The sequence below is a fragment of the Ambystoma mexicanum genome, chromosome 10 (assembly GCF_040938575.1).
Source record: "Ambystoma mexicanum isolate Mex_15411 chromosome 10, UKY_AmexF1_1, whole genome shotgun sequence".
Classification (NCBI taxonomy): Eukaryota; Metazoa; Chordata; class Amphibia; order Caudata; family Ambystomatidae; genus Ambystoma; species Ambystoma mexicanum.
The window spans coordinates 421,684,112-421,711,535 of NC_090932.1; positions in this window are offsets into that span (position 1 = coordinate 421,684,112).

Genomic DNA, 27,424 nt, shown 5'->3' on the forward strand with positions numbered 1-27,424 from the left:
TAATTGTGCTCACACAATACGCTGGCCGGCCTATCACTGATTCGGCTCTATCAACATAGTCAGATCTGCCCCATGACTCCGGACTTTGCATGCTGTACAGGCCCCACCCCCTGGAGGCACTTTTACCATCATACGCACCCCCCTGGCTAGATCCATAGTCATTGGACAAGGTCAGGCAACACGTACAGACGCCCCCCAGCCCAGACTTTCCATTGGATTTAGCCGCCTAAGCCACGCCCCCAACAACGTGTCACAAGCGGAAGGAGCTTCTTTCCGTTCCGCTCCTTCCGCGTTCGGATTCTGATGCCTCTGAACACAGCCTGTGCCGGCGCGCATCGCAGACCCGGTAAGTGCTCCTCTCCCCAGGAAAACTCAACATTTCCACTTTACATTTGTTTTGCCGCCCACAACAACTAGCGTTCTTTCATTTTGTATATAGAAGCAGTGCTGCGGCATGAATATCCATGACTCTATCCTTGTGGAGATCATGCTTCCCTGACTACACTAAGTTAGGATTCCTTTTTTTCCCACCCCTTGCACTTCTTCCTGAGCCCCAACCTTTTCAGTGTTCAATCTGGCACCATCCACTCCGTGGAGTTTTTCTCCACTCCCAGAGCCATTCCACAGTAATCTCCCTCACTGCCCCCCTCTCCCCCCACACTCCCTCTATCCTGGTGTCCTGGGCTAAGGGTTCTACAGGTTTTTAATCAAGCCACTACTAGGTGGCCATGCTCAAAACTAAAAAAGAGCACTTGCACCTTTTATATAGCAAAACAGCCACTGAGACATGATTGTGAATGTTCTGGAGTATTCTGCTATGCTACATTGCAATTATAGGTTATTCATGTCCTCTTTTGCAATTATTTCATTATGTTTCCAAATACGGGATTCTGTGTAGCTTGTTTATGCTGTGTATGCTGTCCTACCCACGAGTACAGCAAGTGATTTGGTCACTATATGAAGAAACCCTATATCCTGAAGAAGATGGTTCTCAACCACCTATATCCATCGGAACCGGTCGACCTGATCTGTTGTGGCCCCTCCACAACACTTTATGATATCTCTGAGACGAGGAGGGGATACCAAGACACTAAAGACCACAACCCAGCACTAAATGGGTTCCCAGCACCTGCAGTGCGAAAAAAAGTGATATTGCTTTTAAATAAAAAAAATTGTTCAAATCATACTTTTTATCATTATATATATATATATATATATATATATATTTTTTTTTTTCTTTCAATTCAGACAACCACCCTCATGAAAAGGATTTTGAGACATTTTGGGTTAATAAAGTATGAACTTGGAAATCCCATTGCCCTTACACCATTCATGTTAGCTATTAGGCGCTTGAGTCATCACTAAGAGATATATTTTTCCTCTCTAAGCAACTTAGAACCTGATGGGTGTTTGCCGTTTGTCAGAACATCTCCCTATCTAGCATCCATTTTGGACTTTCCAAACTTCACTATCTATTTAGGGCAACTGTACACTGCTAATTTAAGTATCTTTTCCCCGTTTAACCGTCTTTGATTCTGTCATTGACCAGGTACCTCATTTTTACTATCTTGCAGTGCATTTCCAGGAAACTGGAGGCTGGGGAGCGCAGATAGCTAAATCGGTACTACGCTAAAGAAGTACAGTAGTGGCATTTTGACCTTTTTCTGTAAACATGGCAGTGGGACAAATTCCCCGGTGTTGGATTTTTTCTATAAACAAGGCTTACCAGCCTCATTGTATGGTGCAGAACTATGGGTTTGTGCTAACATTTGTAGAATGAGTGAAAATGTGTTCTTCAAGAAACTGTTGTTACTACCTATTAGTGCTCGTACTACTTTGGTCTATTTAGAACTCTACTGTGTACCAGTAGCAACCCAGATAACATTTAAACCAGTTTTATACTGGCTTAGTGTTTGGAACACAGAGGGCTTGGAAAAATATTGGGATGTGTTATCCCATATTATGAGTTTAGCCAGAGGCAAGGGCTTAAATTGCCGTATTCATGTGAAGAGAATTTGTCCTCCATCTGCATAGGACTGACTTTTGAAACAAACCCCAGATTCGTATGTCATTTAAAATCACTTGTGAATCTGAGAGCTCATGAGAACCTGCTTGTTGACACTGCTAAACTAAAGCTGGGCCAAGAGTATTTAGATAACAGATTGGAGTGGGTGTTTAAAGCTTATTTAGATATAATCTCCCCCCTGTAATTGCGTTTTAGGCTTGGCATGCTGTTGGTAGCCCCTTTTAAATCACCTTGTAGGGATTCTGACATTGTAATGTGCCCACTGTCTGGATCTCTTGATGAAACTTTGTTGCACTTTATGCTAATTTGTGGAAAAACTTCACGCCTGAGATGTTGGTACTTGAGGCAAATTCCTAAGGACGCTTGCATTCACCATGCAGTCCCTGCCTTGATGTTCCTAAGCCAGTGATTGCTTCCAAATGTTATCTTTGTAACTGCACGCTATAGAGCATGGTTGCAGAGAAACAAAGACTTGAAACTAGGTGGTATTAATCGTGTAGTCTTTATTGGTATTAATTGGTTACTTTTTCCTAGGGAATTTATTGTATTATGTACTGCTTGTTTTTATTTTATTAATCAAAGTCTGTTTTTTTTATTATCATATGAATTATTTCTTTATACTCGGCTAACATATTTTAGCTGTTTTTATCAATGTATACATCATATTTTGTTGTTATGCTTGACGGTTGAAACTGAATAAATGCTATATGACTGACTGACTGAGAACATATTACTGGAATACCATATGAAAGCGGAAACACTTGGACATTTCAAACAAAAAGCACTTGAACTTTAATTATTGATATAAGCAATCTAAATTGGTATATAGATGAGCCAAACTAATGAAAGGTTTACTTGAATTAGATATTGAACTTTCTCATATAAATATCAGGAGGGAAGTCTCAACCTGAAGAATAAACTACAATAAGCACAAAGGGTTTGAACATGTGTGTAGATTTTTGATGTAGTATGTTACTAATTAACCTGTACAAACAGTATGTTTATATTTCTGGGCACTTAGGTTGATATTTAGGCACAGCACTCACTCTTTTCTTTACACATCTGATCTACACGCATGATTCTGTTATAAAATACGGGCCTCATCACGAGTTGGGCTGTATACCCGGCTGTAATACCGCCGACTGTAATAGACCTAGCACCGACCGGTCTGGCTGTATTACCGCCGGATCACGAGTTGGGTGTTAACGGTAAATCCCCATTCCCCATTGGGTCCATTGGATTCAATAGGGCATTTTCAGCGCTAATTATGCGGGCTAATACAGCTGGCGGTAATACAGCCGAAAACAGGGGATTTTCACCTCCAGAGAAAGGCTGGAGGTAAAATAGCCCATTTAGCGTCCAACTCGTGATGGGGCCAGCCCTTAAATGCGGCTGTAATACCGTTGCCACCGCATTTAAGGGCTACAGCCCAACTCGTGATGGGGCCCGAGTAGCTGTTGCTCCTAAAGGAAATTGGTTATGTGGGATAATAATTAATTTCATCAGAGTTGTGTTACCTCGACTGAACTGAAAGGGTGTATTTTTAATTTCAGCTCCCCTATCGTTGGTAGGAGTCATATAAGTATATCAGCACTAATTTACAGGGTACACCAAAACTATAATCTCAATACTAATCGAACAAACTAAAAGTATTGGATAATACAGATATATGAGTGTATTATGATGTTCATATATAAGGGTTGACCCAGGTTTTTATTTTGTCGCATTTTCAGACACCATGTGCATACCATTAACTTCTGGTGTTTTTGCCATTCCATTTTTTTTTAACACAAGTATGATATCTTTCTTCTAAGAACTGAAGGACATTATCATCTTTTAAATATCTCCTTAGTCCTCTGGTATTCAAGAACAGCAAACATATTGTGTGTGGATATTTTTTATCTATTAGGGATGACCTTGATTGTAGTGATTTCTGGAACCACAGCCACCTATTCATTACATTAACTTGTTGATATAAAAACATCCCTTTATTTATATTCTATTTGTTCATCTTGTTGCCTCTATGATGGGACGGACATCTGATGATCTCAGATATGTGATTCATTTTATATCACTCCTTACTTCAACACCCTTACTATTCCTCTCCTTGTTACGTAGAACCTTGTGTGTGATCAAAATGAAGTTATTGTTATATATCCAGAAAAGGGGAACTCCCATAACTGAGAACAGAAATGAATGTGTTCTGCCATCTCTACATATATGTCTATACAATCTATATTCCTAGGCATAAATACTCTTAATTGGGGAGACCATTGTACAGGCATAAACACACTAAGCTTTAGAGGAAACATCCTTTTTCCAACAATGGCTGGATACAACTCATAATATTTTTCATTTTTATGCCATAATTTATGTATATATTACCAATCCTTTTACCAGGGTTTCTGATGGTTGTAGCTCTAAGAGGTCAACACACAATTCCTCCTATTAGTAATATATCATACCTCACAGACTATCCACCTTCATGCAACTAACGGTTTATAGTCATAATTTAGAAAACAATAATGTCGAAAGTCATTTTTTAGAAAAAAAAATGTCGAAAAAAAAAGTCGAATTTATTTTTCAATAGGTTTTTTTTTTAAATGGGGGGTTCCCCCCAAACCCCTCTTTTTTATTTATTTTTTAATTTTACCCATTTTTTATACTTACCAAAGCAAAAAAATACATATAAATAAAAAAAGAATACATTCAACATTTTTTTTCGACATTATTTTTTCAACATTTTTGTCATTCGACATTATTGTTTCTAAATTATGACTGACCACCGCAATTAACAGTAAGTAACCTGTTCCATATTGGAGATTACTTTGATGAGCTATGCATGCCTACCTTCCACTACATCCATCATATTGTTGGGGGGAGCGACGCGGGGGGGGCTTGGCGATAGTAGACCGGTGCATGGTCTTGTTATGTTAAGTTTATCTATGTTAACAACAACTCAATAAAGAAATTAAAAACAAAAATAAAGTGTGCAGTCACTGCCTTCCCCTGGACCCATGAGTATTGCTTCCAGACCTCTGAAGTATCGACGGCTGCTCATTTCTTACCGTATCATACTGGGAATGTGTAGTTTGCAATGTGCTGCCAGCCTCTGCGGCTGTTGGGCAAATTACTAAAATTCGAATTCATTCCTAGTGAACACAAGCTCATGAGGCCTGTTTACAGTGCACAGGCCTAACGTTAAACCTAATATACTTACCTGTAATTCATACTTTAATACCTATAGGTTATCTACTTGAAACACAATTATTTGAGGCGTTCTCCAGCCTATTGCATATAACTGTGTGGCTTCAATGAAGCCCACTCCCGTTTTAGTGGGGCAATCCCATAGCTGATAAGTTTGCACCTCTTTATCGCGCTGTACTTGCATTTTTACCACATTATTCCCCCTTTCATTAATCCATCAAAAACTAACTCTTCTGCTCCCCCATCCCCACTCTGTTGCTTTCTTTTTAGTGAGCCACACTCTTTTAACTCTACTCATATCTCCCCTATCTTCCTCCCAATTTTCCAATGGTCCATCTATCAATTTACACCCGTCCCATCCTTAACACATAAAATTCAATAGGCCGATCATTTTCTATGTCTCTGGGTTGTGTTGTGGCCCAGTCAACTTCATCATCAATGTTTTCACCCTTAGTGAATTTGTTAATGGGCTCATGTTTGCCATGTACCCCATCAACATTCAGGGGCAGCATGAATTTTCCTCTCTTTTTGTTGGTATAGAGTCTAAAAATATTGTTGCCAATGCATAAGGTGACGAGCATGCAGACCAATGCGGGGACAGTCACTTTAAATACTCTAGAGAGCCAAGTGGGCACCCAGGGGAAAAGAGTGTTCAGCCAAGTGTTCAACTGCACTCCACTTACTTCATTTGTCATCCTTTAATGGAGTGGCTGTATTTCATTAATACCTACTTTCAATGTTCAATTTGAAGCTTCTGCATCAGGCGCAACTGTGCAACAACTGCTCCTGAATTGGAGCAAACGCCTCCCTCTATATCAGTGAGAAGGTCTAGTACATACCTATTCTGAAGATCTACTAAACATAGTGCTCTCAATGCTTCCTTTACTAAATGTAGGCCATTTGCTATTGAATTAGCCAGTTGCAGCAACTCATACATAGTCAGCTGAATTTAGCTGCAGTTTGCACACCCGCAAGCAGTAGACATGCGAAAGAAAGTGACTGCCTTGGAAAACAGTCGAACCTCATCAGGAATTGCGGCCACGTTTTGGCACTCTTTTAGGACCAGTAATTGTTTACTGTTTACTGTTGTGTTTATGCTCAGTAATGCTTGCTCCTTGTGTTGCTGCACCACCTTTTCCTTCAGCATGGTCGACTGCTCCTCTAGCGAAAGCCCCATGTTACTGCTGTGAAGAGGAAGTGCCAAGAATCAGCCGCACTCCAGCCACCCCTTCAAAGTGCCAGGAACTTTCGTGCCAAAATATGTGACGTATGAAGAACAGATAAACCAACAGAGAGCCGCAGTTTGGCTCTGCCCAGTGCCTATTGGAAGAACAGCACCAATTGAAGTACTGGCACCTAAGAAAACCTGGAAAGCAAGGTACCCACTGAGAAATCCATACCGACAGACACGACAAAGGGACGGTTGTCAGAATGACATTATGAAAAATCGAACTGACGCACATATAGAATATAATGACCTAAGAATGCTGTTAACGAGAGAATACCATGGATAAGTGACCTCTTGGGCCTAAGGTGAAACCGCTGATTTTAAGATGAATAAACATGCCATACGCACGATGAAGAGATTAAGCCAGTTTAAACGTGTACATAAGCAGGGAACCGCAAGAGGCAAAGAAATCGTGAAAGCTTGTGTATACTTAGTAGTAAAATAGATTGCTGCAGGTGCCAACTGTACATATATCTACCTCAAAAGCACTTTATGGATGAGTGAAAAATCCACTACGCACATGAGCAGAATTGAACAGAGGTTACTAAAAGTTTCAAGAGGAAAAGGCCACAGGAACAAATCAAGAAGTAAAGACGGAGAGAAACCCTGCTGAAGGTAACCCTGCAAAGAGGCCCAGGTCATATCAGGCTGGAATAGGCTGGCGATGCCTACAACTAGAGATAAGAATAACAAGAGTCTCCTGTACAGCAAGGTCGATATAAACGCAGATGGTATACAAGTGACAGAATTAAATCAAATACACAGAACTGCATGAAGAAGAGGCCAATTTCACGGTGCTCTAGTCATGTGGCAAGGCGGCAGAAAGAGATGAGACTTTCACACCTACGCATGGAGCCTCGTCGTACCCATCCTCTTTAAACTTTCTCAGACCAAGAGGCAGACTCAAGGCCAAACTATAAAGCAGTAATTGACACACGGCCATTAAGGTGTTGAATGGCTGTAACATAAATTTGAGGGAAGCTGGGGTACAGACTTACTCCCTGCACCTGGCCTCATTATTCTGCATGCTGCAAAGCACAAGTGGAAAAGTATGTGTGGGCTCAATGCCAACCCAATCATAAAGGAGGATGTAATCTAGTGTCCTGTGGAGAGAAGAACTGATGGGACGTCATACTTTTTGAGATGTTTACAGTGGACAGTTTGAAGGACGGGCCTAGTTGCCCCACCTGACAGTAGTATCCAATCCCCTCTCCCTGTTACCATATACAGATATAGTACCTATATTAAAGTTACCTTCCTATAACCAATCGAGTTGCATGTTAGGTTTTTAAGATTACATTTCAATGATGATGAGTTTTTGGTATAAATGGTGTTGTTTTTCTGAAATTTATTGGAGTTTAAGCAAGAAGGAAGATCGAGCGGTTGCTGATGTTCATTGAACTCCCCGTTTTCTGTACTTGTCACTAAACAGACTCCCTTTGCCAATCTATTGAGTTGTCATTATTATTTGATGCAAAAGTATGAATCTGCATTCCATCTATCTCGAGGGTGCTGCTGCTCATCATAAAGGGCTGTTTGGAGACCCCCAGTCTTATGGGCCGCTGGGGTCTAATCAGTTCAGCTGTTTCGGGGCACCACCAGGGCAGGTCTGTGCAGTGTAACAATCGCACAAACCACACACCAATCAGGAGGAAGCTGGGTGTAGGCCTTCCCTCTACTTGCCCACCACATGTCCATTATAACAGCTGACCCTGCGTCAGCGCCACACTCATCACCTTAGCACAGCCGATGCTAGTTCCCAAATGGATGGACCCACTGGACCTGAAACAGGGAACTGTTGATTTAAACTGGTTAATGAGGTTCACCTATCCAGGTCAATGCATGCAATGATGATTTGTTTTTGGTATAAATTATGTTGTTTTTTCTGTAATGAATTGGAGTTTAAGCTAGAAGGAAGATCGAGTGGTTGCTGACGTTCATTGAACTCCCCGTTTTCTGTACTTGTCATTAAACGGACTCCCTTTGCAACTATTGAGTTGTCATTATTATTTGATGCAAGAGTACGAATCTGTATTCCCATCTATCTCAAGGGTGCTGCTGCTCATCTTAAAGGGCTGTTTGGACCCCCAGTCTTACAGGTCAGCTGGGGTCCATCCAGTTCACTTGGTAGCAGAGGATGGTTAGATTACATAAGACACCCATTGACCGTCGACATAAGTAACTTCAGGTCCTCAGCAATATCACAAGTCCTTTGCGATCCAGCTGATAGACAGAGAAGCTGCCCGTAGATAGTGGCTAGTTTAATTAAAAACCCTGCAGGTTAGGTCTGAAGGAACCTTTGCTTTCCCCCAAGAATCCCTTCCCACTTCTACGAGCAGCCGATTGGACGAGAAGCACGGAGAGGCGGTAACGAAGGCGGTGATCCCGAGCGTCGGGAGAGGACAAAAATGTGAACAGTGAGTGAAAAAGACTGAATAATTGGCAAAAAGTTGCATGCCTTAAGAACAAGTAAAGGGAAGGTAACGGAGGGAGGTGGGGCAAAAAATACCATCAGAGTAAGAGTATAACGCATATGTAAGGGGAAAATATTGACTCGAGGGAGGCGCTAGAAGAAGCTTTCATTTAAAGTCCTGAATTGAAAGGACGACGTAGACGACCATAATCGATTAAAGACGATCTGAAAGAAATTAGCTTAAATCCCGTGTCGGAATACAATTACAGGCAGAATGCATCTGAGGAAGCAGATGGCAAGAGATTTGTGTAGCCGGTCGGATTCTGTCTTTTCTGTTTCACGTTTTTGTCTGTAACGTTAGAAGGTAAAAACCTTTAAAAAGTAGCAAGAAAATTGCACGATTATGGTAATGTGATTTTGCATGACATGTATTGATGGCTGTAGTTGACAAAAGTAAAAGTGAAATTTGAAAGAACAGGATTGGAGCTTGCGACGATTGGTGCTCGCTCATATTGTTGATCTTGATTGTGAAACATAAAGCATAATTAAGTGTTGAATGGAGGAGAAACTAAACAGGTTAAGCATGGAAGACATTACCCCACTGGGGCACATGTGCAAACAGCTGCTGAAGCATGCACCTAAGCTTAAAGATTACAGTGCAGAATGGGTTAAAGGAACCACAAAGAAAATGTTTATGCCATAGCTCCAAGGTGGTTCGCTATCCAAAACAGTCATACAGCACATGACAACATATTTGCATGCCACATACATGTGCAAAAAGTTAGACAAACGCCTAGCTAGTTTAGAGCTTTGGAAAATGTACAAACAAGAAAAGGATGAGGACCCACCATTAGATTGAATACTAAATGTATGCACAGAGAGGGGTAAAGAGCCTTCTGCGCCACCCACCCCGTCTGAAATGAAACGCGAAGCTGGTAAAGAAGAAGGATTATACCCATTGAGGGAAATTAAAGCAGCCACGGGATATAGCAACCCGTCATATGAGTCACCTGCGCAAAGCAGTGACAAAAGCCTAGAAAAGGAGAGAGACCGAGTTATTACCGCCAAAGTCCTGAAGGACAAGGAGAGGCGCAAAAAGGGAAAAGGCGACCAAGTACATCTCTAGATATGGGAAGAGTGGAAAAGAGATGGAAGGGAGATGAGGATAGGACTGATAAGATGGCATTCACACAGAAAGAATGGGTGGGAGGTCAGATTTTATTGAAACTTGATGGTAAAGGCATTGAGGCAATGAGACAAAAGGGAGAACAGGTTGAGTTAGAGAAAAAGGAAAAGGAATACTGAGCAAGAGACTAAGGGACTAAGAAAAATGATAGACAGAAACGAGAGCAGCTGTATCATGATGAACGGGTCAGGAAACAGGAAAAGGCAGAAGAATAGAGAAAACGCGATCACAAGCAGAGAACAGCTGATGATCGAGATAGAATAGAACGAAAGAGAATAGAAGAAGAAGAGCAAAAGATACGGGAGAAGAGAAAAAAAAGACAAAGGGATGAGGAACTACAAAGGGCAAATGAACGAAGAGATGAGAGGAAACAAGAAGACGATAGGGTCAGAGAGGTGTGAGGAAGCGTAGAGAGTTTGATGACGACATAGAACCTAAGTGAAGACAGAGAGCACGAGATCATGAATATCTGGAAAGAGAGGTTAAAAAACCCAATCCAGTAGTAGGCTGGGAAGATATAGAAGAATTCTTCCCTGAGTATGATTCAGTACCAGCCACGGCTAGGGCAAATATCGAAGAGATGATCGATAGAATATATGATGAGATGGGGCTAGAAAATGTACCCCAAAGGGAAGAAGAGGATGAGCGTCTGGAGAGCACTCAGTTTTACGATAATGAGGACGCCTCACGAAGTAGCAGAAATAGAGAGCTGTCATTAGATAGGTTGAACTTAACGAGAAATGAGCAGGATGAGAGAAGTGGCACGAGTTGGGCACAGACAGTATCAGATGTAGAAAGAGAAGAATGTGAAGAAAGAGAAGACAAGAGTAGATGTGAACAATGCTTCTCTAGGGGAAAGGGGGTGAGATGGTCAGATTCTAGTGGGTCTAGTTGGTCTACAGCTAAGGCATCAGAGTCAACCACACAATCAGATCGGCATGAAGGAGTATCATACAGTCAGAGGGGGTTGTCTCCAACCCCCTATCTTAACAGACTAAGGACATTGCCAGGTAGACAGTGATGTGGATATATTACACCTGCGCTAGACAGAAAAATGATGAGAGAGGAAAAGGAGTGTCACAGTTCCCTTTACAGAAAAAGGAGAAACGAGACCGCAATATATACCTTAGCCTCACATAGAAAGAGAATACCTGAAAAATAAGTTCCCAATGTTGACAACGGGAGCCGGAAAATGGATAAATGAGTTAGAAAAAATGACAGGAGGGAACACAATAGCTATAGGGGATATTAAGGGTCTTTTATTTGCCATGCTTGGTGACAGAGCTGATGATGTCTGGGCACAAGCAGGTTACCCTGGAGTGACTACAGTTAATACTGCACATGACGGATCACCGTTTAACAATTGCAGAACTGCAGAATGGAAAGCACTTCGAGTGCTATACCCATACACTTCTGATATGGGAGCTATAATGTCACTCAAGATGAAGGAGCCAGATGATCCTTTGATTTACATTCAGAATTTCCAAGGCACCTGTGTGTTGGAAACTCATGAATCTTGGGGGAAGTCTATACCCATGTTTTACTATAAATTGTGCCAAGGGCTGCCAGAACAGCTACAAAAGCAGCTCCAGAAACTGGTAGGTATTGAGGCAAAGCCATGGTCTGAAATACAGTTGACCATCGTGCACTATTGCAGGCTGCTGCAAGAAAAGAATCGAAAAAAGCACACTGCACGTAAGGTGAAGAGGCTAAATTGGTACAGAAAAAATTATCAAAGTATGCCATTGAGGGGGCAATGATAACTAATACAGATGGACCAAACATGCAGCAGGCCAATAGCCATAGACAGTTTGATTAAATCAATGATGGGCTTTACCAAAGGGGAAGAGGCCTTCGAGGAAGAGCATGGCAGAGTAATCAGGGAGGTATTCAAAATATGCAAAAGGGAAACCAGGGTATGCAAAATGGGCAAATGATCCGACAACCGCCAATATGTTGGACGTGTGGAATGACAGGGCATCTAGCACGCACATGCAGAAGTAAAGGCATGGTGCAAAACGAACAGCTTTCAAGAGGAGGGATGGTGAATCCATCTTAGTTCTCGCAGCAGGGTGGAAATGGAGTTGCCCAGAATCACACGGCAAGTGCCGGGAGCACAGAAAAGTTTGCAACCCCAGAATGTGAAACATTCTCCACAGGGACAATCTCAACAGTCTTTGATGCAACTGTCGCAAACAACAGGTACAGGACAGATACTGAATTCAGGGATGAGAAATGCCACAAGTGACGGGGGAAATCCGTTCACTCATAATGGGACAAGATTATATATACTAGGACAGCTCATTGGGAGACATGATGTGTTCTATCCTATCAGTAACACCAAACCCTCACCAGGAACCAAGGGTAGATGTCTGTATAGGGGATAAAGAATATTCTTTCCTAGTTTTCACAGGTGCGATACGCTCGTGTATATGTGAAGGCAAATTTTCTTTGTCCGGTGATGCCATAAATACTCAGGGCTTCACTGGAGCAACAAGTCGGGTTCCTTTTGCCAAAGAACTTCCATTCTCCATAGGAGAATGTGACATGAATGTATCACTGCTATATTCAAGGCAAGCCCCAGTGATTATATTGGGACGAGATCTAATGACAAATTTAAACATGACAATTTCGTTCACGGAGAAGGGCATAGTATGTTCAACTCCAGGAATGCATTATTTGAACGTATGCAAAATTAGATTAGATTAGATTAGATTAGATTAGATTAGATTAGATTAGATTAGATTAGATTAGATTAGATTAGATTAGATTAGATTAGATTAGAGCATTCGCAGGACAAACGGGTATGAGAGCTATTCCAGTGGAACCAGAAACATTCACTTATGGAGTGCGCATATTAATGTCATGACTATCAAGCCTTGCAGACAAAACCATGAAAACCCCAGATGAGTTTTTAATCAGATCAATAATACCTATGCATGAAGAAAAGGGGCAATTGTTTCCCTTAACAGTACATGCAGCAATACTACGAAGAGAAATGGCTCTGCTTGACGGTTATGATGATGATGGCAGACAATGGTGTGCAGTAATCACCATTGGGGAAGGTTACACATTGACTGACGTCACTGATGACGGTCTGTTTGAAGAACAAACAAGTGAAGATGAGATAACAGTTGAGGTTAATCTCATCTATTTGGTAAAAAATATCAAAAGAGAAGTGCATCAGAGAATGATACTGGCACAAAAAAAATCCTGAATATTTTGAGGATGACATGGCAGGGGTGCCTGTCTCAGTATGGACTACAGGCCCCTATAACGTAGTCTTATTGAAAGGAGTCGGAGTAGTGAAGATTAAATTGAAAACAGAAGCAATTTTACCAAAAGCACGACAGTATCCCTTGTCTAGGGAAGCAGATGAAGGGATTTTTAAGACAATTTTGGCCATGATGGAGCAGGGTATCTTAGTGACGTCAGAGTCATCATGAAATACTGCGGTTTATCCGGTCAAGAAATCAAAGGGAGGGTCTTGGCGTTCAATCCAAAATTTACAACCATTGAACCAGATATTCGATGATGAGTTCCTTCTAGTCCCTAACCCGTCCACAATCCTATGTAATATACCAGTTGAAGCAAGGTATTTCAAGGTGATTGAATTGAAAAATGCATTTTTCTCAATCCCATTGCACAAGATTTAACATCGTTTAGGTTCGGGCAGGTTCGTCTGAAAAGCACAAGGCTGCCTCAAGGGTACTGTGGTCTCCTTCGATTTTCAACAGAGTCCTGCAGATGGACTTGGGCAATATCGCGTTAGAGAGTGTTGTCTTACAATACGTGGATGACATCCTAATTTTCATCACAACAGAGGAAAAGTGCAGGCACGATTCTATTCAGCTATTGACTATACTTTGCTGATAAAGGATATAAAGTTGACAAGGAGAATTTACAATATTGTCAACAAGAAGTGCTGTATATAGGCCAGCTAATCTCACATGAGGGGAAAAGGGTTACCCTGAAAGAGCTGAGGCCATTTCAAAGACAGCCAAACCACACACGATGAAACAAATGCAGAGTTTTCTCACATTATGCAACTATTTCAGGGCATGGGTCTTTGACGACAGTTCCTATACCAGACCCTTGTTACAAGCCTTGAAGAAAGCACAGCCAATGAAAGAAAAAATTGTGTGGGCGAGAGTATGGAAGAAGGGTTTGTTGAACTAAAAAAGGCCATTTGTACGGCACCAGTTTTAGGGATTCCCGATTATGCAGAGGAATTCTACCTGTTTTCACACACGAATGGCAGTGTTATGACAGCAGTACTCACACAGAGAACCACACTGGGGTACAAGCCCCTTGCATACTACAGTGAGAATTAGACCCAGTGATGAGAGGTCACTTCCCGTGCAAACAAAGTTTAGCTGCTGCAGTGTTCGCCATAGAGAAGGCTACAACCATTGTGATGGGATGCCCAATTACGTTATCCGTCGAGCACACACTATTTGCCATCTTAGAGAAACCTAAAGGAACATTGACATCACAGAGAGCTTTTGCTTATGAAGTAGTCATATCAAATCCAACAATTAAAATAGTTTGCTGCACAATAGTGAACCCAGCTATGTTTATAGCATAGCCAATCACTGAAGGAGAGCAAATACATGATTGCGCGAACTATGAAGAATTATATGATGAGATTCCCAGAGTAAAAGAAAATGCATTGGCAGGAGAAGAAATCATCTTCGTTGATGGTTCTTTGAGGATCGATCAAAATGATGGACAAAGATATATAGGTGCCGCTGTGATGAAGCACACAGCAAATGGGGAATTTTGAGTACTCATTAGTGCACGATTATCCTCACACTATTCAGCACAAGCTGCAGAATTATTGCCATTTATACTCACGGGCGTGAATCACGAAGACTAGGAAGTGACAGTGTACAGTGACTCTGCTTATGTGACGTCAACAGTGCACGCAGGCTTAGTGAGCGGGAAAAGGAGGGGCTACGTCAAAGCGGACGGCACGCCAGTGTATCACACAGCCCTATTGGACAGGCTGATTAATGCACTACACATCCCAGTGGGCATAGCAGTCGTGAAATGCACCACCCACACGAAAGGAACAGATTTTATCTCACGTGGAACAGCAAGCCTGAAGGCTATAGCAGCCTGGCCAGGACCCAGTAAGTGGAGCTCCAGGGGGAGGCACCGCAGGAGGAGAAGAACCTACAGAAGCAGCGAGGGTGTTCTTTAAATCCCTCCGAGAGCTTGTGGTGACAAGACAGCACTGGTAAACAGGTGATGCCTATAGCCTTATTGAAGATAGCACTGGAACAGTTACACTATCAAGCGCACATGACAAAGGAGAATCTAGCAGCAATGATTGCTGAAGATGGGTTCATACCGAACTTGGCATAACACAGTGCATTTTTTATGGTGAACTGTATAATCTGCCAGCAGTTCATGGCTGGGCATACACTACATGTAATTAGAGGAGTTATCCCAAGGTCTAATGGGCCTTTTCAGCACTTGCATATCAACTATGTCAACATGATTCAAGTATGTAACGGGTACAGGTATCTAATTGTTGTGGTGTGTCCATTCTCTAGATGGATGGAAGCAGGTCCATGTACACACCCAGACTCTACCTGTGTGGCCAAATTCTTGGTGAGGGAGGTGTTTCCCAGATGGGGAGTGTGTGAAGCCATGAGATCAGGCAATGGTTCTCATTTTGTTAATGCAGTATTTGAGCAGATTAGCTTGTTGTTTGGTATAAAACACAAGTTCTCTTCTGCGTATCATCCTCAAGGGAACATCATATGCAAGAAGCTCAACGGCTTGTAAAGGAAAGGATAGCCAAGTTGAAGCTTACTCTGAAGAAGGGATGGCTACACTGTCTTCCATTGGCACTGTATGCACTCAGAAACCAGCCTGGTTCTGACCATCATCTCACTCTGCATGAAATTGTGGCAGGCAGAAGGATGCGCACACCATTGACACCCCAGAATAGAGCCAGATGTGATGCCCAGCCAACAGGAGAAGTGTTAGGATTGGAAATGCAAAACTACTTGAATTGCATGACATCTTGTCTTACTGTCATTTCAGGACAGCTGCAGCCATGACAAGCAGGGTACAGGGCAGCACAGAACACAGTAGGAGATACTACAACAGACCCAATTCCGAAATTTCATATACCTCCCATAGTCCCTGGGGACACAGTCCTGATGAGAAGCCACACAAGAAAAAAGTGGCATGAGTCAAGGTTCAACTGCCCCTTTCGAGCGGAGGACGTCACACTGTCTGCAGTCAAACTACAGGGAAGAAGAGCTTGGATCTTTTTGGGTGACATCAAGCCATACATCGGAGAAGACCCTCTGCCCACACCCCACTGCGTAGAGACTACAGACAATGGGGAAGAACCACAGCACATGCAGACGAGATCCATGACGAGGAAGAAGGACGCATGACTAGCACAGCAAAGACCAGAAACATTTTGTGCAAGTTGTGGCATAGTTTTGGACACTTCCTTTGAGCAAAATAAAGGAAAAAAGGGACATAAAAACACAAAAACTCTGTGCATCCTAGTTGCAGGGTGAAGAAGAATTGCACGAATAAGCCACAAAAATAGTCTGTTGATTTTAGACTTTGGACTTAGGCACACTGAAGCCGTGAAAAGAAAGTATATGCCAGATTTTGATTGAGGACACTTAATTGGAAAAGAATACAGTATCCTAACTCTTTAAATACAGAATCCTTATTTGGACTTACTCATAGTGTCACGCAAGTGACCTCACCAAAGACTTTCTGATCTATTTTGAGTGAGTATTGAGGTCATACCCATCGTTGGTAGGAAGAATCACAAGCATAACAGAGTTTCATAAAGATCCTGAAAATGAAAAGAAAATAAGGAGGCTGCTCACATTGATTACAGAGCAGTTTACTTTTCTTCCGGAATACAGCGAGGACAAAACAAATACCACTGTCATGAGAAGATAGCAGACTAGCTAGCAATGTATTTTTTGATTAATTGCAGCCTTTCCAGAACTTCTGGGGAGACATGCCAGCGTTGATGTCCTCACTTTCCTCAGAGACCCAGCAAACTCTGAACCGATGAGTATGCTCCTGCATTATATTGCAATACAGGTCGAACTTTATAATAAACAGCACAATAACCAAAGAAGATCTCAAAACTTTCCTTCGAGGGACAGATCATGAAGGTGTTGCGAAGGACTTCACTCTTGTATATGCTGACAAAAGGAACAACGTGTCATCCGGAGCTAAACAGATAAGAGACATTGACTGGGAACTGGTATATTTTGAACATGCAAATTAAAAGACTTGCTGAACCTATTGCCTCATTTGGAACTGTTTCCAGAGACAAGAGACAGTCTATTATTCAGACAAAAAGGATAAATAGTTTAGCATCAGTAACCTGCAAACAGAGACAGCAGAATCAAGTGGCCATATTTAATATGTGGTAAAAGTTAGTTTTGCTTCCTTGAATGATCAAGATGGGAAACCAGAGTAGTAACGTTGTTCTCCCTCATGAGGAGAGACGTCCATATTGGCCAAAGAACAAATGCTGTAAACTTACTTACAAATGTATTGCTTACATATGCATAGTATTCATGATCATATTACTGTCATTGACGATTAGAACTAAATGTTTCATTGGTGCACAAAGCGTTCAGGTTCCCGTGCACCCACCTAATGATGTACGCATGCAACCTACAAAGGTACCAAGACCTGACATAGTCATTCGAGTTCCTAGAAAGAATGATCGAGTGACTGAACTTGAGATGGATGTGATAAATAATGACACACGCACGAAACTTGAGGTAACAAATGAATTGCAATGCCGGAGACTGGGTTGGCAAAGCAAATCCCAGAAGGGGTTGAGGGAAGGTACACATACACAAATAATGAGCACATACACACCTGGTCTAGTGTCAAGAAGTTCAGAATCACATTCCAGAGGATGGGGAAAGCTCGAACAAGCAACGATGAGAAGTTCCACACCAAGAGAAGTTGAGAGACTGATGAAGAAAGCTGAACTTTTAAAGAGACAAAAGACTCTAGAGAATGAACAAACAGAGACAGCACCGACAAGCATGCCTAATGCTGCGACGAAAGGGTCAAGCTTGAGCCCTGCGAGACAATCAAGTGTGGAGATACTGGCAGATTTAAGATGGACGTTTGTAAACAGAGCCAGAAAGAACCAGAGGGATAAAGAAAGACTTACCAGACTTTCTCCTACTCAAATAGGACGGTTGAAAAATCCTGTTGCATTGATGAAGATACCTGAGAGTCTTCCAGCAAGAAGAAGCTTTATAGATGTGTTTACGGATGTGGTTATAGCAAACTACAGGAAGACCTTAAGAATTAGAAGGAGCACACAAGAACACAATAATGAATTGAAAGATTACTTGGACAGCACAGCACACTTGGGAAAGAACATATGGTACCAACACATGAAGGAAGTTGGAAGACAAACTTCAGAGGAAGAATGCTTTGTGTGTGGGGAAGTCAAAAATCTTTGTAACTGTTGAAGTAGATGTGCAGACAGCACACTGTCTGTCGCACATAGCAATGTGCAAGACCAGAGGTCAGTTCATGGGAAGTAATGCTTCAATCAAGTGGGCAACTGAAGCAACGGACCCAGATGAAGATGATTATGTCCAAGGCATAAAGACGAGCAACAATTGCAAAACAAAGAACATTGTGATAAAATATGAAAAGCCTGGAGTTAAAAGAAGGGAAAGAAACAAGAAACTGAACGTCCAAGGGAAATCTCTGGAAGAAATGGGAAGATGGAGGAACAGAGGCCAAATGCAAATCTGGGGAACAGTGCTTTCACCAGACGGATGGGAGAATGGAGTAGTGATTTGCAGAGCATGGATGATCATTGGACACTATAAGGAAACCATTGAAAATGTACAGAGGATATGCAAACCATTATGGCCGAGACTGGCCAGACTGCTAACATGGGTCGAAGACAGAGGAGGACCCCTACAGATATTGCCATTGGAGAACGTCAAATTGTGCTTCAGAAACAATGGCACAAGCAAAATGGGAGAAAATTAGAACTGCGGACAAATCTTCGATGCCACAAGAATGGCACATGGTGCTGCAGTGATCATGGATCATTATTGGGCATGTGGATGCAAAGCATATATTAGGTTGTCGAAGAATTGGGGAGGTATATGCACATTGGTGAATGTCCATGTTCCAGCATTGGTGATTACAAAAAGTGAGCTGAATATTGACAGTTTCCCGAAAGCAGATGCTCACATGAGGAAGAAGAGAGCTGTGGAAATGATGAGCTGAATGAAGAGAGAGAATTACTTCTCTGCCAAATCAGAAGAAGTCTTTCATGCAATCCCATATGAACACAGGCTGTTCATCTTGACCTTATCAGTGTTCACGACAATACTCATGCCAAGAGTTTAGGTTGGAGAAAATACTAAATGGTTGCAGATAACCAGATGGGAGTTACTGCAGACGATCAACACAATGATATAGGCATTCAACGCAATCAAGGAAGAGTTAAGAGCGATTCAACCAATGACTCTGCAGAACAGATATGTCCTAGATATGATCACAGCTATGGATGGAGGTGTTTATGCAAAAATCGGAGAAGCATGTTGCACATTTATACCATCTCACGACGACGAAAATGGGACCTTAACAGAGGCCATAGGCATGCTGACAAAACTACAGAATCAGATGATAGATTAAGCTGACCAAGTTGATGATGACAGTTGGTTTGTATCACTGTTTTCATGGGTTCCACAATGGATATCAGACACATTCAAGATCCTAGGAGCCCTGTTGGTGACGATATTGCTTGAATTCTGTGTTATCAAGATAATAATCTCTCAGTGCCAGAAAACTGCAAAAAAAGGCCATAGGGATGAAAATCATGATTGACGTTGAGTCAGGAGGGAAGCCCAAAGATATTGACTGATGAAGAAGTATAAGACTTTGTGAATGTTTTGGTATCTGAAGAAACATAGAAAATATGTGGGAAAATTGATCTACTGCAATCCAAGTGGAGAATGTCAACTTATGACATGGAACAAAGGTGAGCACGTAAGAACAGCAGAATGTTTAAAGGGAGTGATAAAGATATGGACTCCAAGGGAACATTTCTGGAGACCTAGATGTCCAGATCCAGAGGATGACAGAGAAGTGAATGCAAGGAAAGAAGTAAGAGTGGTCAATGAATCACCCATAGGGGTGAGTGAAGAGGAAGTGCCAAGTATCAGCTGCACCCCAGCCACCCGTTTCAAAGTGCCAGGAACTTTTGCGCCAAAATATGTGACATGTGAAGAACAGATGAACCAGCAGAGAGCCGCAGTTGGGCTCTGCCCAGTGCCTATCGGAAGAACAGAACCTATTGAAGTAGCAGCACCTAAGCAAACCTGGACAGCAAGGTACCCACTGAGAAATCCATACTTACAGACACGAAAAGTGACGGTTGTCAGAATAGAATACCCAAAGAAGCCAAGAAGATACTAAGAGAAGACGACTGGTGACGTCATGAGAAATCGAACTGACGCACATATAGACTATAATGACCTAAGAATGCTGATAAAGAGACAAAATACCATGGATAAGTGACATCTTGGGCCTAAGGTGAAACAGGTGATTTCAAGATGAATAAACTTATGCCATATGCACGATGAAGACATTAAGCCAGTTTAAACGTGTACATACGCAGTGAACCGCAAGAAGCAAAGAAATCCTGAAAGCTTGATTATGCTTAGTAGTAAAATAGATTGCGGCAGGCACCAACTATACATATATCTACCTCAAAAGTACTTTATGGATGAGTGAAAGATCCACTACGCACATGAGCAGAATTGAACAGAGGTTACTAAAGGTTTCAAGAAGGAAAGGCCGCAGCAATAAATCAAGAAGTAAAGACAGAGAGAAACCCTGCTGAAGGTAACCCTGCAAAGAGGCCCAGGCTGGAATAGGCTGGCGATGCCTACAACTAGAGATAAGAATAACAAGAGTCTCCTGTTCAGCTAGGTCGAGATAAGTGCAGATGGTATACGACTGACAGAATTAAATCAAATACACAGAACTGCATGAAGAAGAGGCCGATTTCACTGTGTCCTATTCACGTGGCAAGGTGGCAGAAAGAGATGAGACTTTCACACCTACGCATGGAGCCTTGTCGTACCCATCCTCATTAACCTTTCTCAGACCAAGAGGCAGACTCAAGGCCAAACTACAAGGCAGTAATTGACACACGGCCACTAAGGTGATGAATGGCTGTAACATAAATTGGAGGGAATCTGGGGTACAGACCTACTCCCTGCACCTGGCCTAATTATTCTGCATGCTGCTAAGCATAAGTGGAAAAGTATGTGTGGGCTCAATGCCAACCCAATCATAGTGGACCATGTAATCTAGGGTCCTATAGATAGTAGAACCAATGGGACATCATACTTTTTGTGATGTTTACAGTGGCCAGTTTGAAGGAAGGGCTTAGTTGCCCCACCTGACAGTAGTATCCAATCCCCTCTCCCCGTTACCATCTACAGATATAGTACCTATATTAAAGTTACATTCCTATAACCAATCGAGTTGCATGTTAGGTTTTTAAGATTACATTTCAATGATGATGAGTTTTTGGTATAAATGGTGTTGTTTTTCTGAAATTAATTGAAGTTTAAGCAAGAAGGAAGATCGAGCGGTTGCTGATGTTCATTGAACTCCCCGTTTTCTGTACTTGTCACTAAACAGACTCCCTTTGCCAATCTATTGAGTTGTCATTATTATTTGATGCAAAAGTATGAATCTGCATTCCATCTATCTCGAGGTTGCTGCTGCTCATCATAAAGGGCTGTTTGGAGACCCCCAGTCTTATGGGCCGGCTGGGGTCTAATCAGTTCAGCTGTTTCGGGGCACCACCAGGGCAGGGCTGTGCAGTGTAACAATCGCACAAACCACACACCAATCAGGAGGAAGCTGGGTGTAGGCCTTCCCTCTACTTGCCCACCACATGTCCATTATAACAGCTGTCCCTGCGTCAGCGCCACACTCATCACCTTAGCACAGCCGATGCTAGTTCCCAAATGGATGGACCCACTGGACCTGAAACAAGGAACTGTTGATTTAAACTGGTTAATGAGGTTCACCTATCGAGGTCAATGCATGCACATATTTTCCCCAAAATGCCTTGCAGCTATTATTTATTTTGGACATCATATTTTTGTTTGAATCCCATCAAACCTTCAGCATGACATTGATTTATTCCCTCCTAACATTGGCCACCATATCACACTGCTCCTTTTATTCTCAGTAACGATCTTCTATGACACCAGGGAATGCTGTACCCCTCTTTGTCTATACACTGCAGTCGTTTGTCTTCACTGATCCTCTGCTGCCCCCTTTTAGATCCTTTGGTTATAAGTTCTACTATCATCTTTTTAGTTTCTCTGTTTTCTGCCATCCTGTCAATTTATACATAATGATCTGAATACACCTCTTCCCCTTCATCCAACCATTGAACAGAGACACTTGTTCCTTGAAAGAGAGCCCTTGTTTTACAGACGGATAGGTGCATTAGGCACCATGATTCCTCATATAATACAGCCTGAGGCAGGAAAAGCGTGTGTGCTCCTTTTACGTGTGGGATGAGGGAGCAGACGTAACATGTGCACCCATTCTCTTTCCACAGGTAACATTTCATCGTACCAGATATTTTCTGAGGATATGACCTGCCCTTGTTCAGTGTCATGATGGAATTCTTCATTTAATGCGTTCTCCCCCTCTCCATACCAATGTTTGAACATATATCAGTTAAGTTTTTAAATAAAAAGCATAATAAGTATATTAATCATATAGTAGTGCATGCTACTATTATCATACTCCATTAAAAATATATTTTTTGCCATCTTTTATAAAAACATTGTCCTGCACATCGCCCTCTCCTCCTTCACTTGTTGGTCTTCTATAGAACCTTATTGCTGTGAAAAAAAGTTAATGAAAGCTGATGTATACTCCCATAACGTTGTGCTCTGCCCCTCTTCTCCGGGGGAGCCAGTGCTCTCGTCCCTACGCACGTCAGTGAGATGAACCCATCCTCAGCATCCTTCAATCTTTACGGCAGTTGATGTTGAGTAGACCACAGTGTGTGTACCCGTGAACCTCTCTTCTTTCCACTTCCTTACATGGTTCCTTGTAAACACCTTGCCCTCAGGGTTTAGAAGTGCTGCTTGTGGAAATTCCCTTTCCTGCTCGCCTTCTTGCTCAGTCCACACCCTTGGATTTTTCTGTTGGGCTATAGCCGTCGCTGTCTTGCTGCCAAATTAAATTGGTTGGAGACAGAGAGCACTGTCTTTTCTTCCACAGCTCATTTTCATCATTTGGTGCTTCTCCCTGTAATCTATTATCAGCACTATTGGTGTTGCGTAAAAGCCCTATGCAGTGCATTTTGTTCTTTATTTGCTTTCATCACTGCTATACCTGGTATTTCTCCTCCTCGCCAGGGAACGGCACAGGTGTCCCTTCTGGCAGATATGCTGCTTCTTTTGCTGCTCTGTCTGCTCTTTGGTTACCCAATTAAAAAAAATCTTGCCCCCGTGTATGGGCCTTAAACTTTATTATCACCAATTCTCCTTGAAGTGGAAGCTTTTTCAATAATGCACTCAAAAGTGCTGCATATTTTACTGGTGTGCCATCACTTCTCTTGAATCATCTCCTTTCCCACCTCGCTAGTCCTGAATGTACAGTGGTTGTTACGTATGCAGAGTAAGAAAGTCTATTAACTGCATGCCCTTCTGACATGTTGAGTGCTTCAATTAATGCCACCAATTCTGCCACTTGTGCATAGTAGTGTGATGGCAGTCTTGTTTGCGAGAACACTAACAATTCTCCTTCCTTATTTATTCCATGTCTGTTTCCTACTACTGCTGAACCAGAATGCCTTGCTCCCAAATATGGGTAGATACTTAAGCTCCCATCAATAAAGATCATGGGCCACCCCTTAATTATTTCTTCTTACACCAGGGGGTTATCTTCATTCCTGTCCAGACATGCCACACAATCATGTGTGTAATCTCCCTCCTTTATTGGTTCTGCAATTAATTCTGCTGGGTTTACTGTCCTGCACCTCACCACTTCTATTGAAGGGTTTCTTAGTATAATCTCATAACCTGATGCTCTCTGCGTTGTCAATGTTGAGTTGGACCTCTCTAGTATTGCAAACAATGCATGTTCCATGTACAAAATTACTGGACACCCCATCATTACTGTCGAGGCTTTCTCAATTGCGAATGCAGAGCCAGCAAGTGCCTAAAGAACATGCTCAGCACCACTGGGTCTAGTGATCCACTGTAATAGGCCAGTGGCTTGTGTGCCTGTGCCTTCCTGTGTGTCAGCACCACTGTCAGTGCCTTACCGTCTGAATGAGAAAACAAATGAAACGTTTCTTTATAATTGGGTGTAGCCAATATTGGTGCGAGTTCGTGTTTGAGCTCCTCAAAATGTTCGTTCAGCTGCCCAGTGTATGTTGCTTTTGTTTTTCTGAGCTTCCTTGAGTGGCTGGAGGAGTGGCCTGGTGCATGCAGAGTAATCAAAAACCCATTCTCTGCAATATTTACATAGACACAGGAAGTGTTGCATTTCTTTCACTGTCTTAGGTTGGGTGTTTTATGTATTGCTTCAACCCTTTCTGGTGTTATTTTCCTTCAATCTGCTGACACAATCTGCCCCAAGTAAACCACTTCTGCAGCTTCTCTTTGTTGATTTTGTACCCCTTATCAGCCAGTAATGTTAGTAGTGTCACTGAATCCTTCCTGCACTCATCTTCTGTTGTGCTGCACACTAAAAGGTCATCCACGTACTGTATCACTGTACTTGCTACTTGCAAATTGCTCAAATCCATTTGTATTACTCTGTGAAATATGATGGGTCCCTCACAGTAGCCTTGAGGTATTCTTGCGTGTTAAAATCTCTGAGAAATTTAAAGGTAGTGAGAAACCTGGAGTCAGGATGCAGAGCGATGGAGAAGAATGCATTCTTCAATTCCACTACTGTGAAGTAGCTTGCCTCTTCCAGAATGCATCAGAAAATTGTTGTAGGCTTTGGAACTAGTGGATATTCTGCTTCGATAATGTTAAGTGGGTGGAGATCGTGCATGAATCTCTGCACTCCACCCGTTGATTTTATAACCGGATAGTTTGCTGCATTGCACTGTGATGTAGATTCCTGTATTAAACCTTGCTGCCATAAGGCATGCAGAGTCTCATATATGCCCTCATCTGCTTCTCATGAGAAGCGGTATTGCTTCACTCGTGGTAGCATTGCTCCTTCCTTTATCTTACTGTGAACTGCCACCACCACGTTCAATATTCCCACATCATGGTGTCCTGTAGTCCATACATTCTTTGGGACTTTCTACAAAACCTCCTGCATGTATTATGTCTCTTCTTTTCACCAATTGAGTCATTTGGGGAACTGTTCTTTCCTTTATCTGTACTGGACAGGGTATGCTCAGCTGTAACACTATCTCCCCCTCCCCTCCGTCTAGTCTAGCGTACAACTCTGTGTCTGTTACTAGTGTTAGTGTGGGATCAAAGCACAGTATCGATCACCACTCCATGTTATCGTCATCTGTAGCAACCAGTATAACAATGTCCTTTCTTACTACTACTTCCACCATGTATAGCAGTGTGTGTGTACCTGGTGTGATAATTGAGAGGCACTGTGCCATGAACAGGAATTCAATTGACAGTCAAATGACCTTCCCTTGTATTCCTGGGACCCATCATAGCAGTATCTGTACCCCATACAAGAACATCTGTGTGTGCGTGGGTATCCCTCTCAATGTGCTGTGTGCATAGTATGCTTGTAGCAACACTGTCACCCTGGGTGGATACATCCCAGGTGTAGTGCAAATCATTCCTTTCTCTGAAATGAAATTGTGGCTTTCAATTTGCTTAACAAATCTATTCCTAACATGTGAATGGGTTCGTCTTTTGAATACAAAATGGCACTATGATATGCTGCATCCCTACTGTCAGTGGTAAATATTTTGTCAGAGGAACCTCTTGGATGGTCCCTGAAAAGCCTTGCATGTCCAATGTCTTGTTGGATAATGGGAACCCCCTTTCTTAACACAGGATATAGTAGCTCCAGTATCGATTAGAAAGGAAAAGTCCCTCCGTCCTATTTAAACTGCTACCTCATACTCCTCTTTGGGGTCTTCAGTTACTGCTAAGACAGGACACACTTGTACTTAACTTGGGCACTCCTATTGGGAAAATATATTGCTTGAAGATTTAAATGGATTCCCACCTCTGTGAGCCCTGTGTAATAAGGGACCTCATTCTGCCCCAATATCGTCACCTTCTCTTGTGCAAGTGTCTCTGCTGGTGCCTGTAGTATGCTCACTGTAACCACAGAGTGATTCTGCACCCCTAGGGTTGGCCCTTGTCCCTGTGTACGTATGGCCTGCCCCTGCATAGGTTGCACTTGCATTTGTTGCTGCGTTACCATTTTTGCCTGCTGAGTTTGTGTGTATATCTGTTCATATTGCTGCTGTGGCTGCACTCCTCCTTGCTGTCCTGTTTGATGAATAAGTGGGCATGTTCGAGCAAAGTGACTGAAATTCCCACAGACAAAACACTGTCCGGGGCCCCATACCCGTATATCCAAATCCCCTTCCCCCTTTATAGCATCCCATGCCCATCTGAGATTGTCCCAAGTATGTGTTTACTCCCCCTGCATATGCAACACAGGCTGCTGTGTATTTATAAATCCAGGCTGCTGTTGTATCTTTTGTTTTGCCCACTGTTGGTTATATGGAGCCTGTGCGTATCCCATTGATGTACTACTGCTTCTACTGGAATCCCCCCTTATTGGGCGGGTGGAACGCTGACTGGTGCTGTGAGCGCTGCCCATCCATGCTTATTTTGGACAATTGTTTCTGCACACATTTGTTTTCTGCTTTTACCGCATTGTCTATTGCTTACTTGTCCGTTTCCTAATTTCTCTCACAATAATGTACAATAGTCAGCTGTATTTTAGGCCATCCCTTCGCTTTGATCTGGCCAACTTTTTCTAAGGAAGCTTGTACATCTATGGGGAGCCCGCTCACTAGAATGTGACAGAAATGAGGTATTTTATCATCCCAGGATTTCTTAGAGTATTGTGTCCACATTTCTTGGATTGATCATATGTATTTTGTATGGGCCTAATCTGGCTACATTTATCGTGCTAATATTGATTTCATATCTTATGTATCTGGATACAGCTCTGTCAGAGCTTTCCACATGTGTGCTCGATAATTATTAAAGGTGTCCCATCATGTATGTAAGTGCTTAACTTTACCCAAGCATATCCTGCTTGCTGCACAATCTTGACACTTTGTTCAACCACCAATGCTGCCAATAA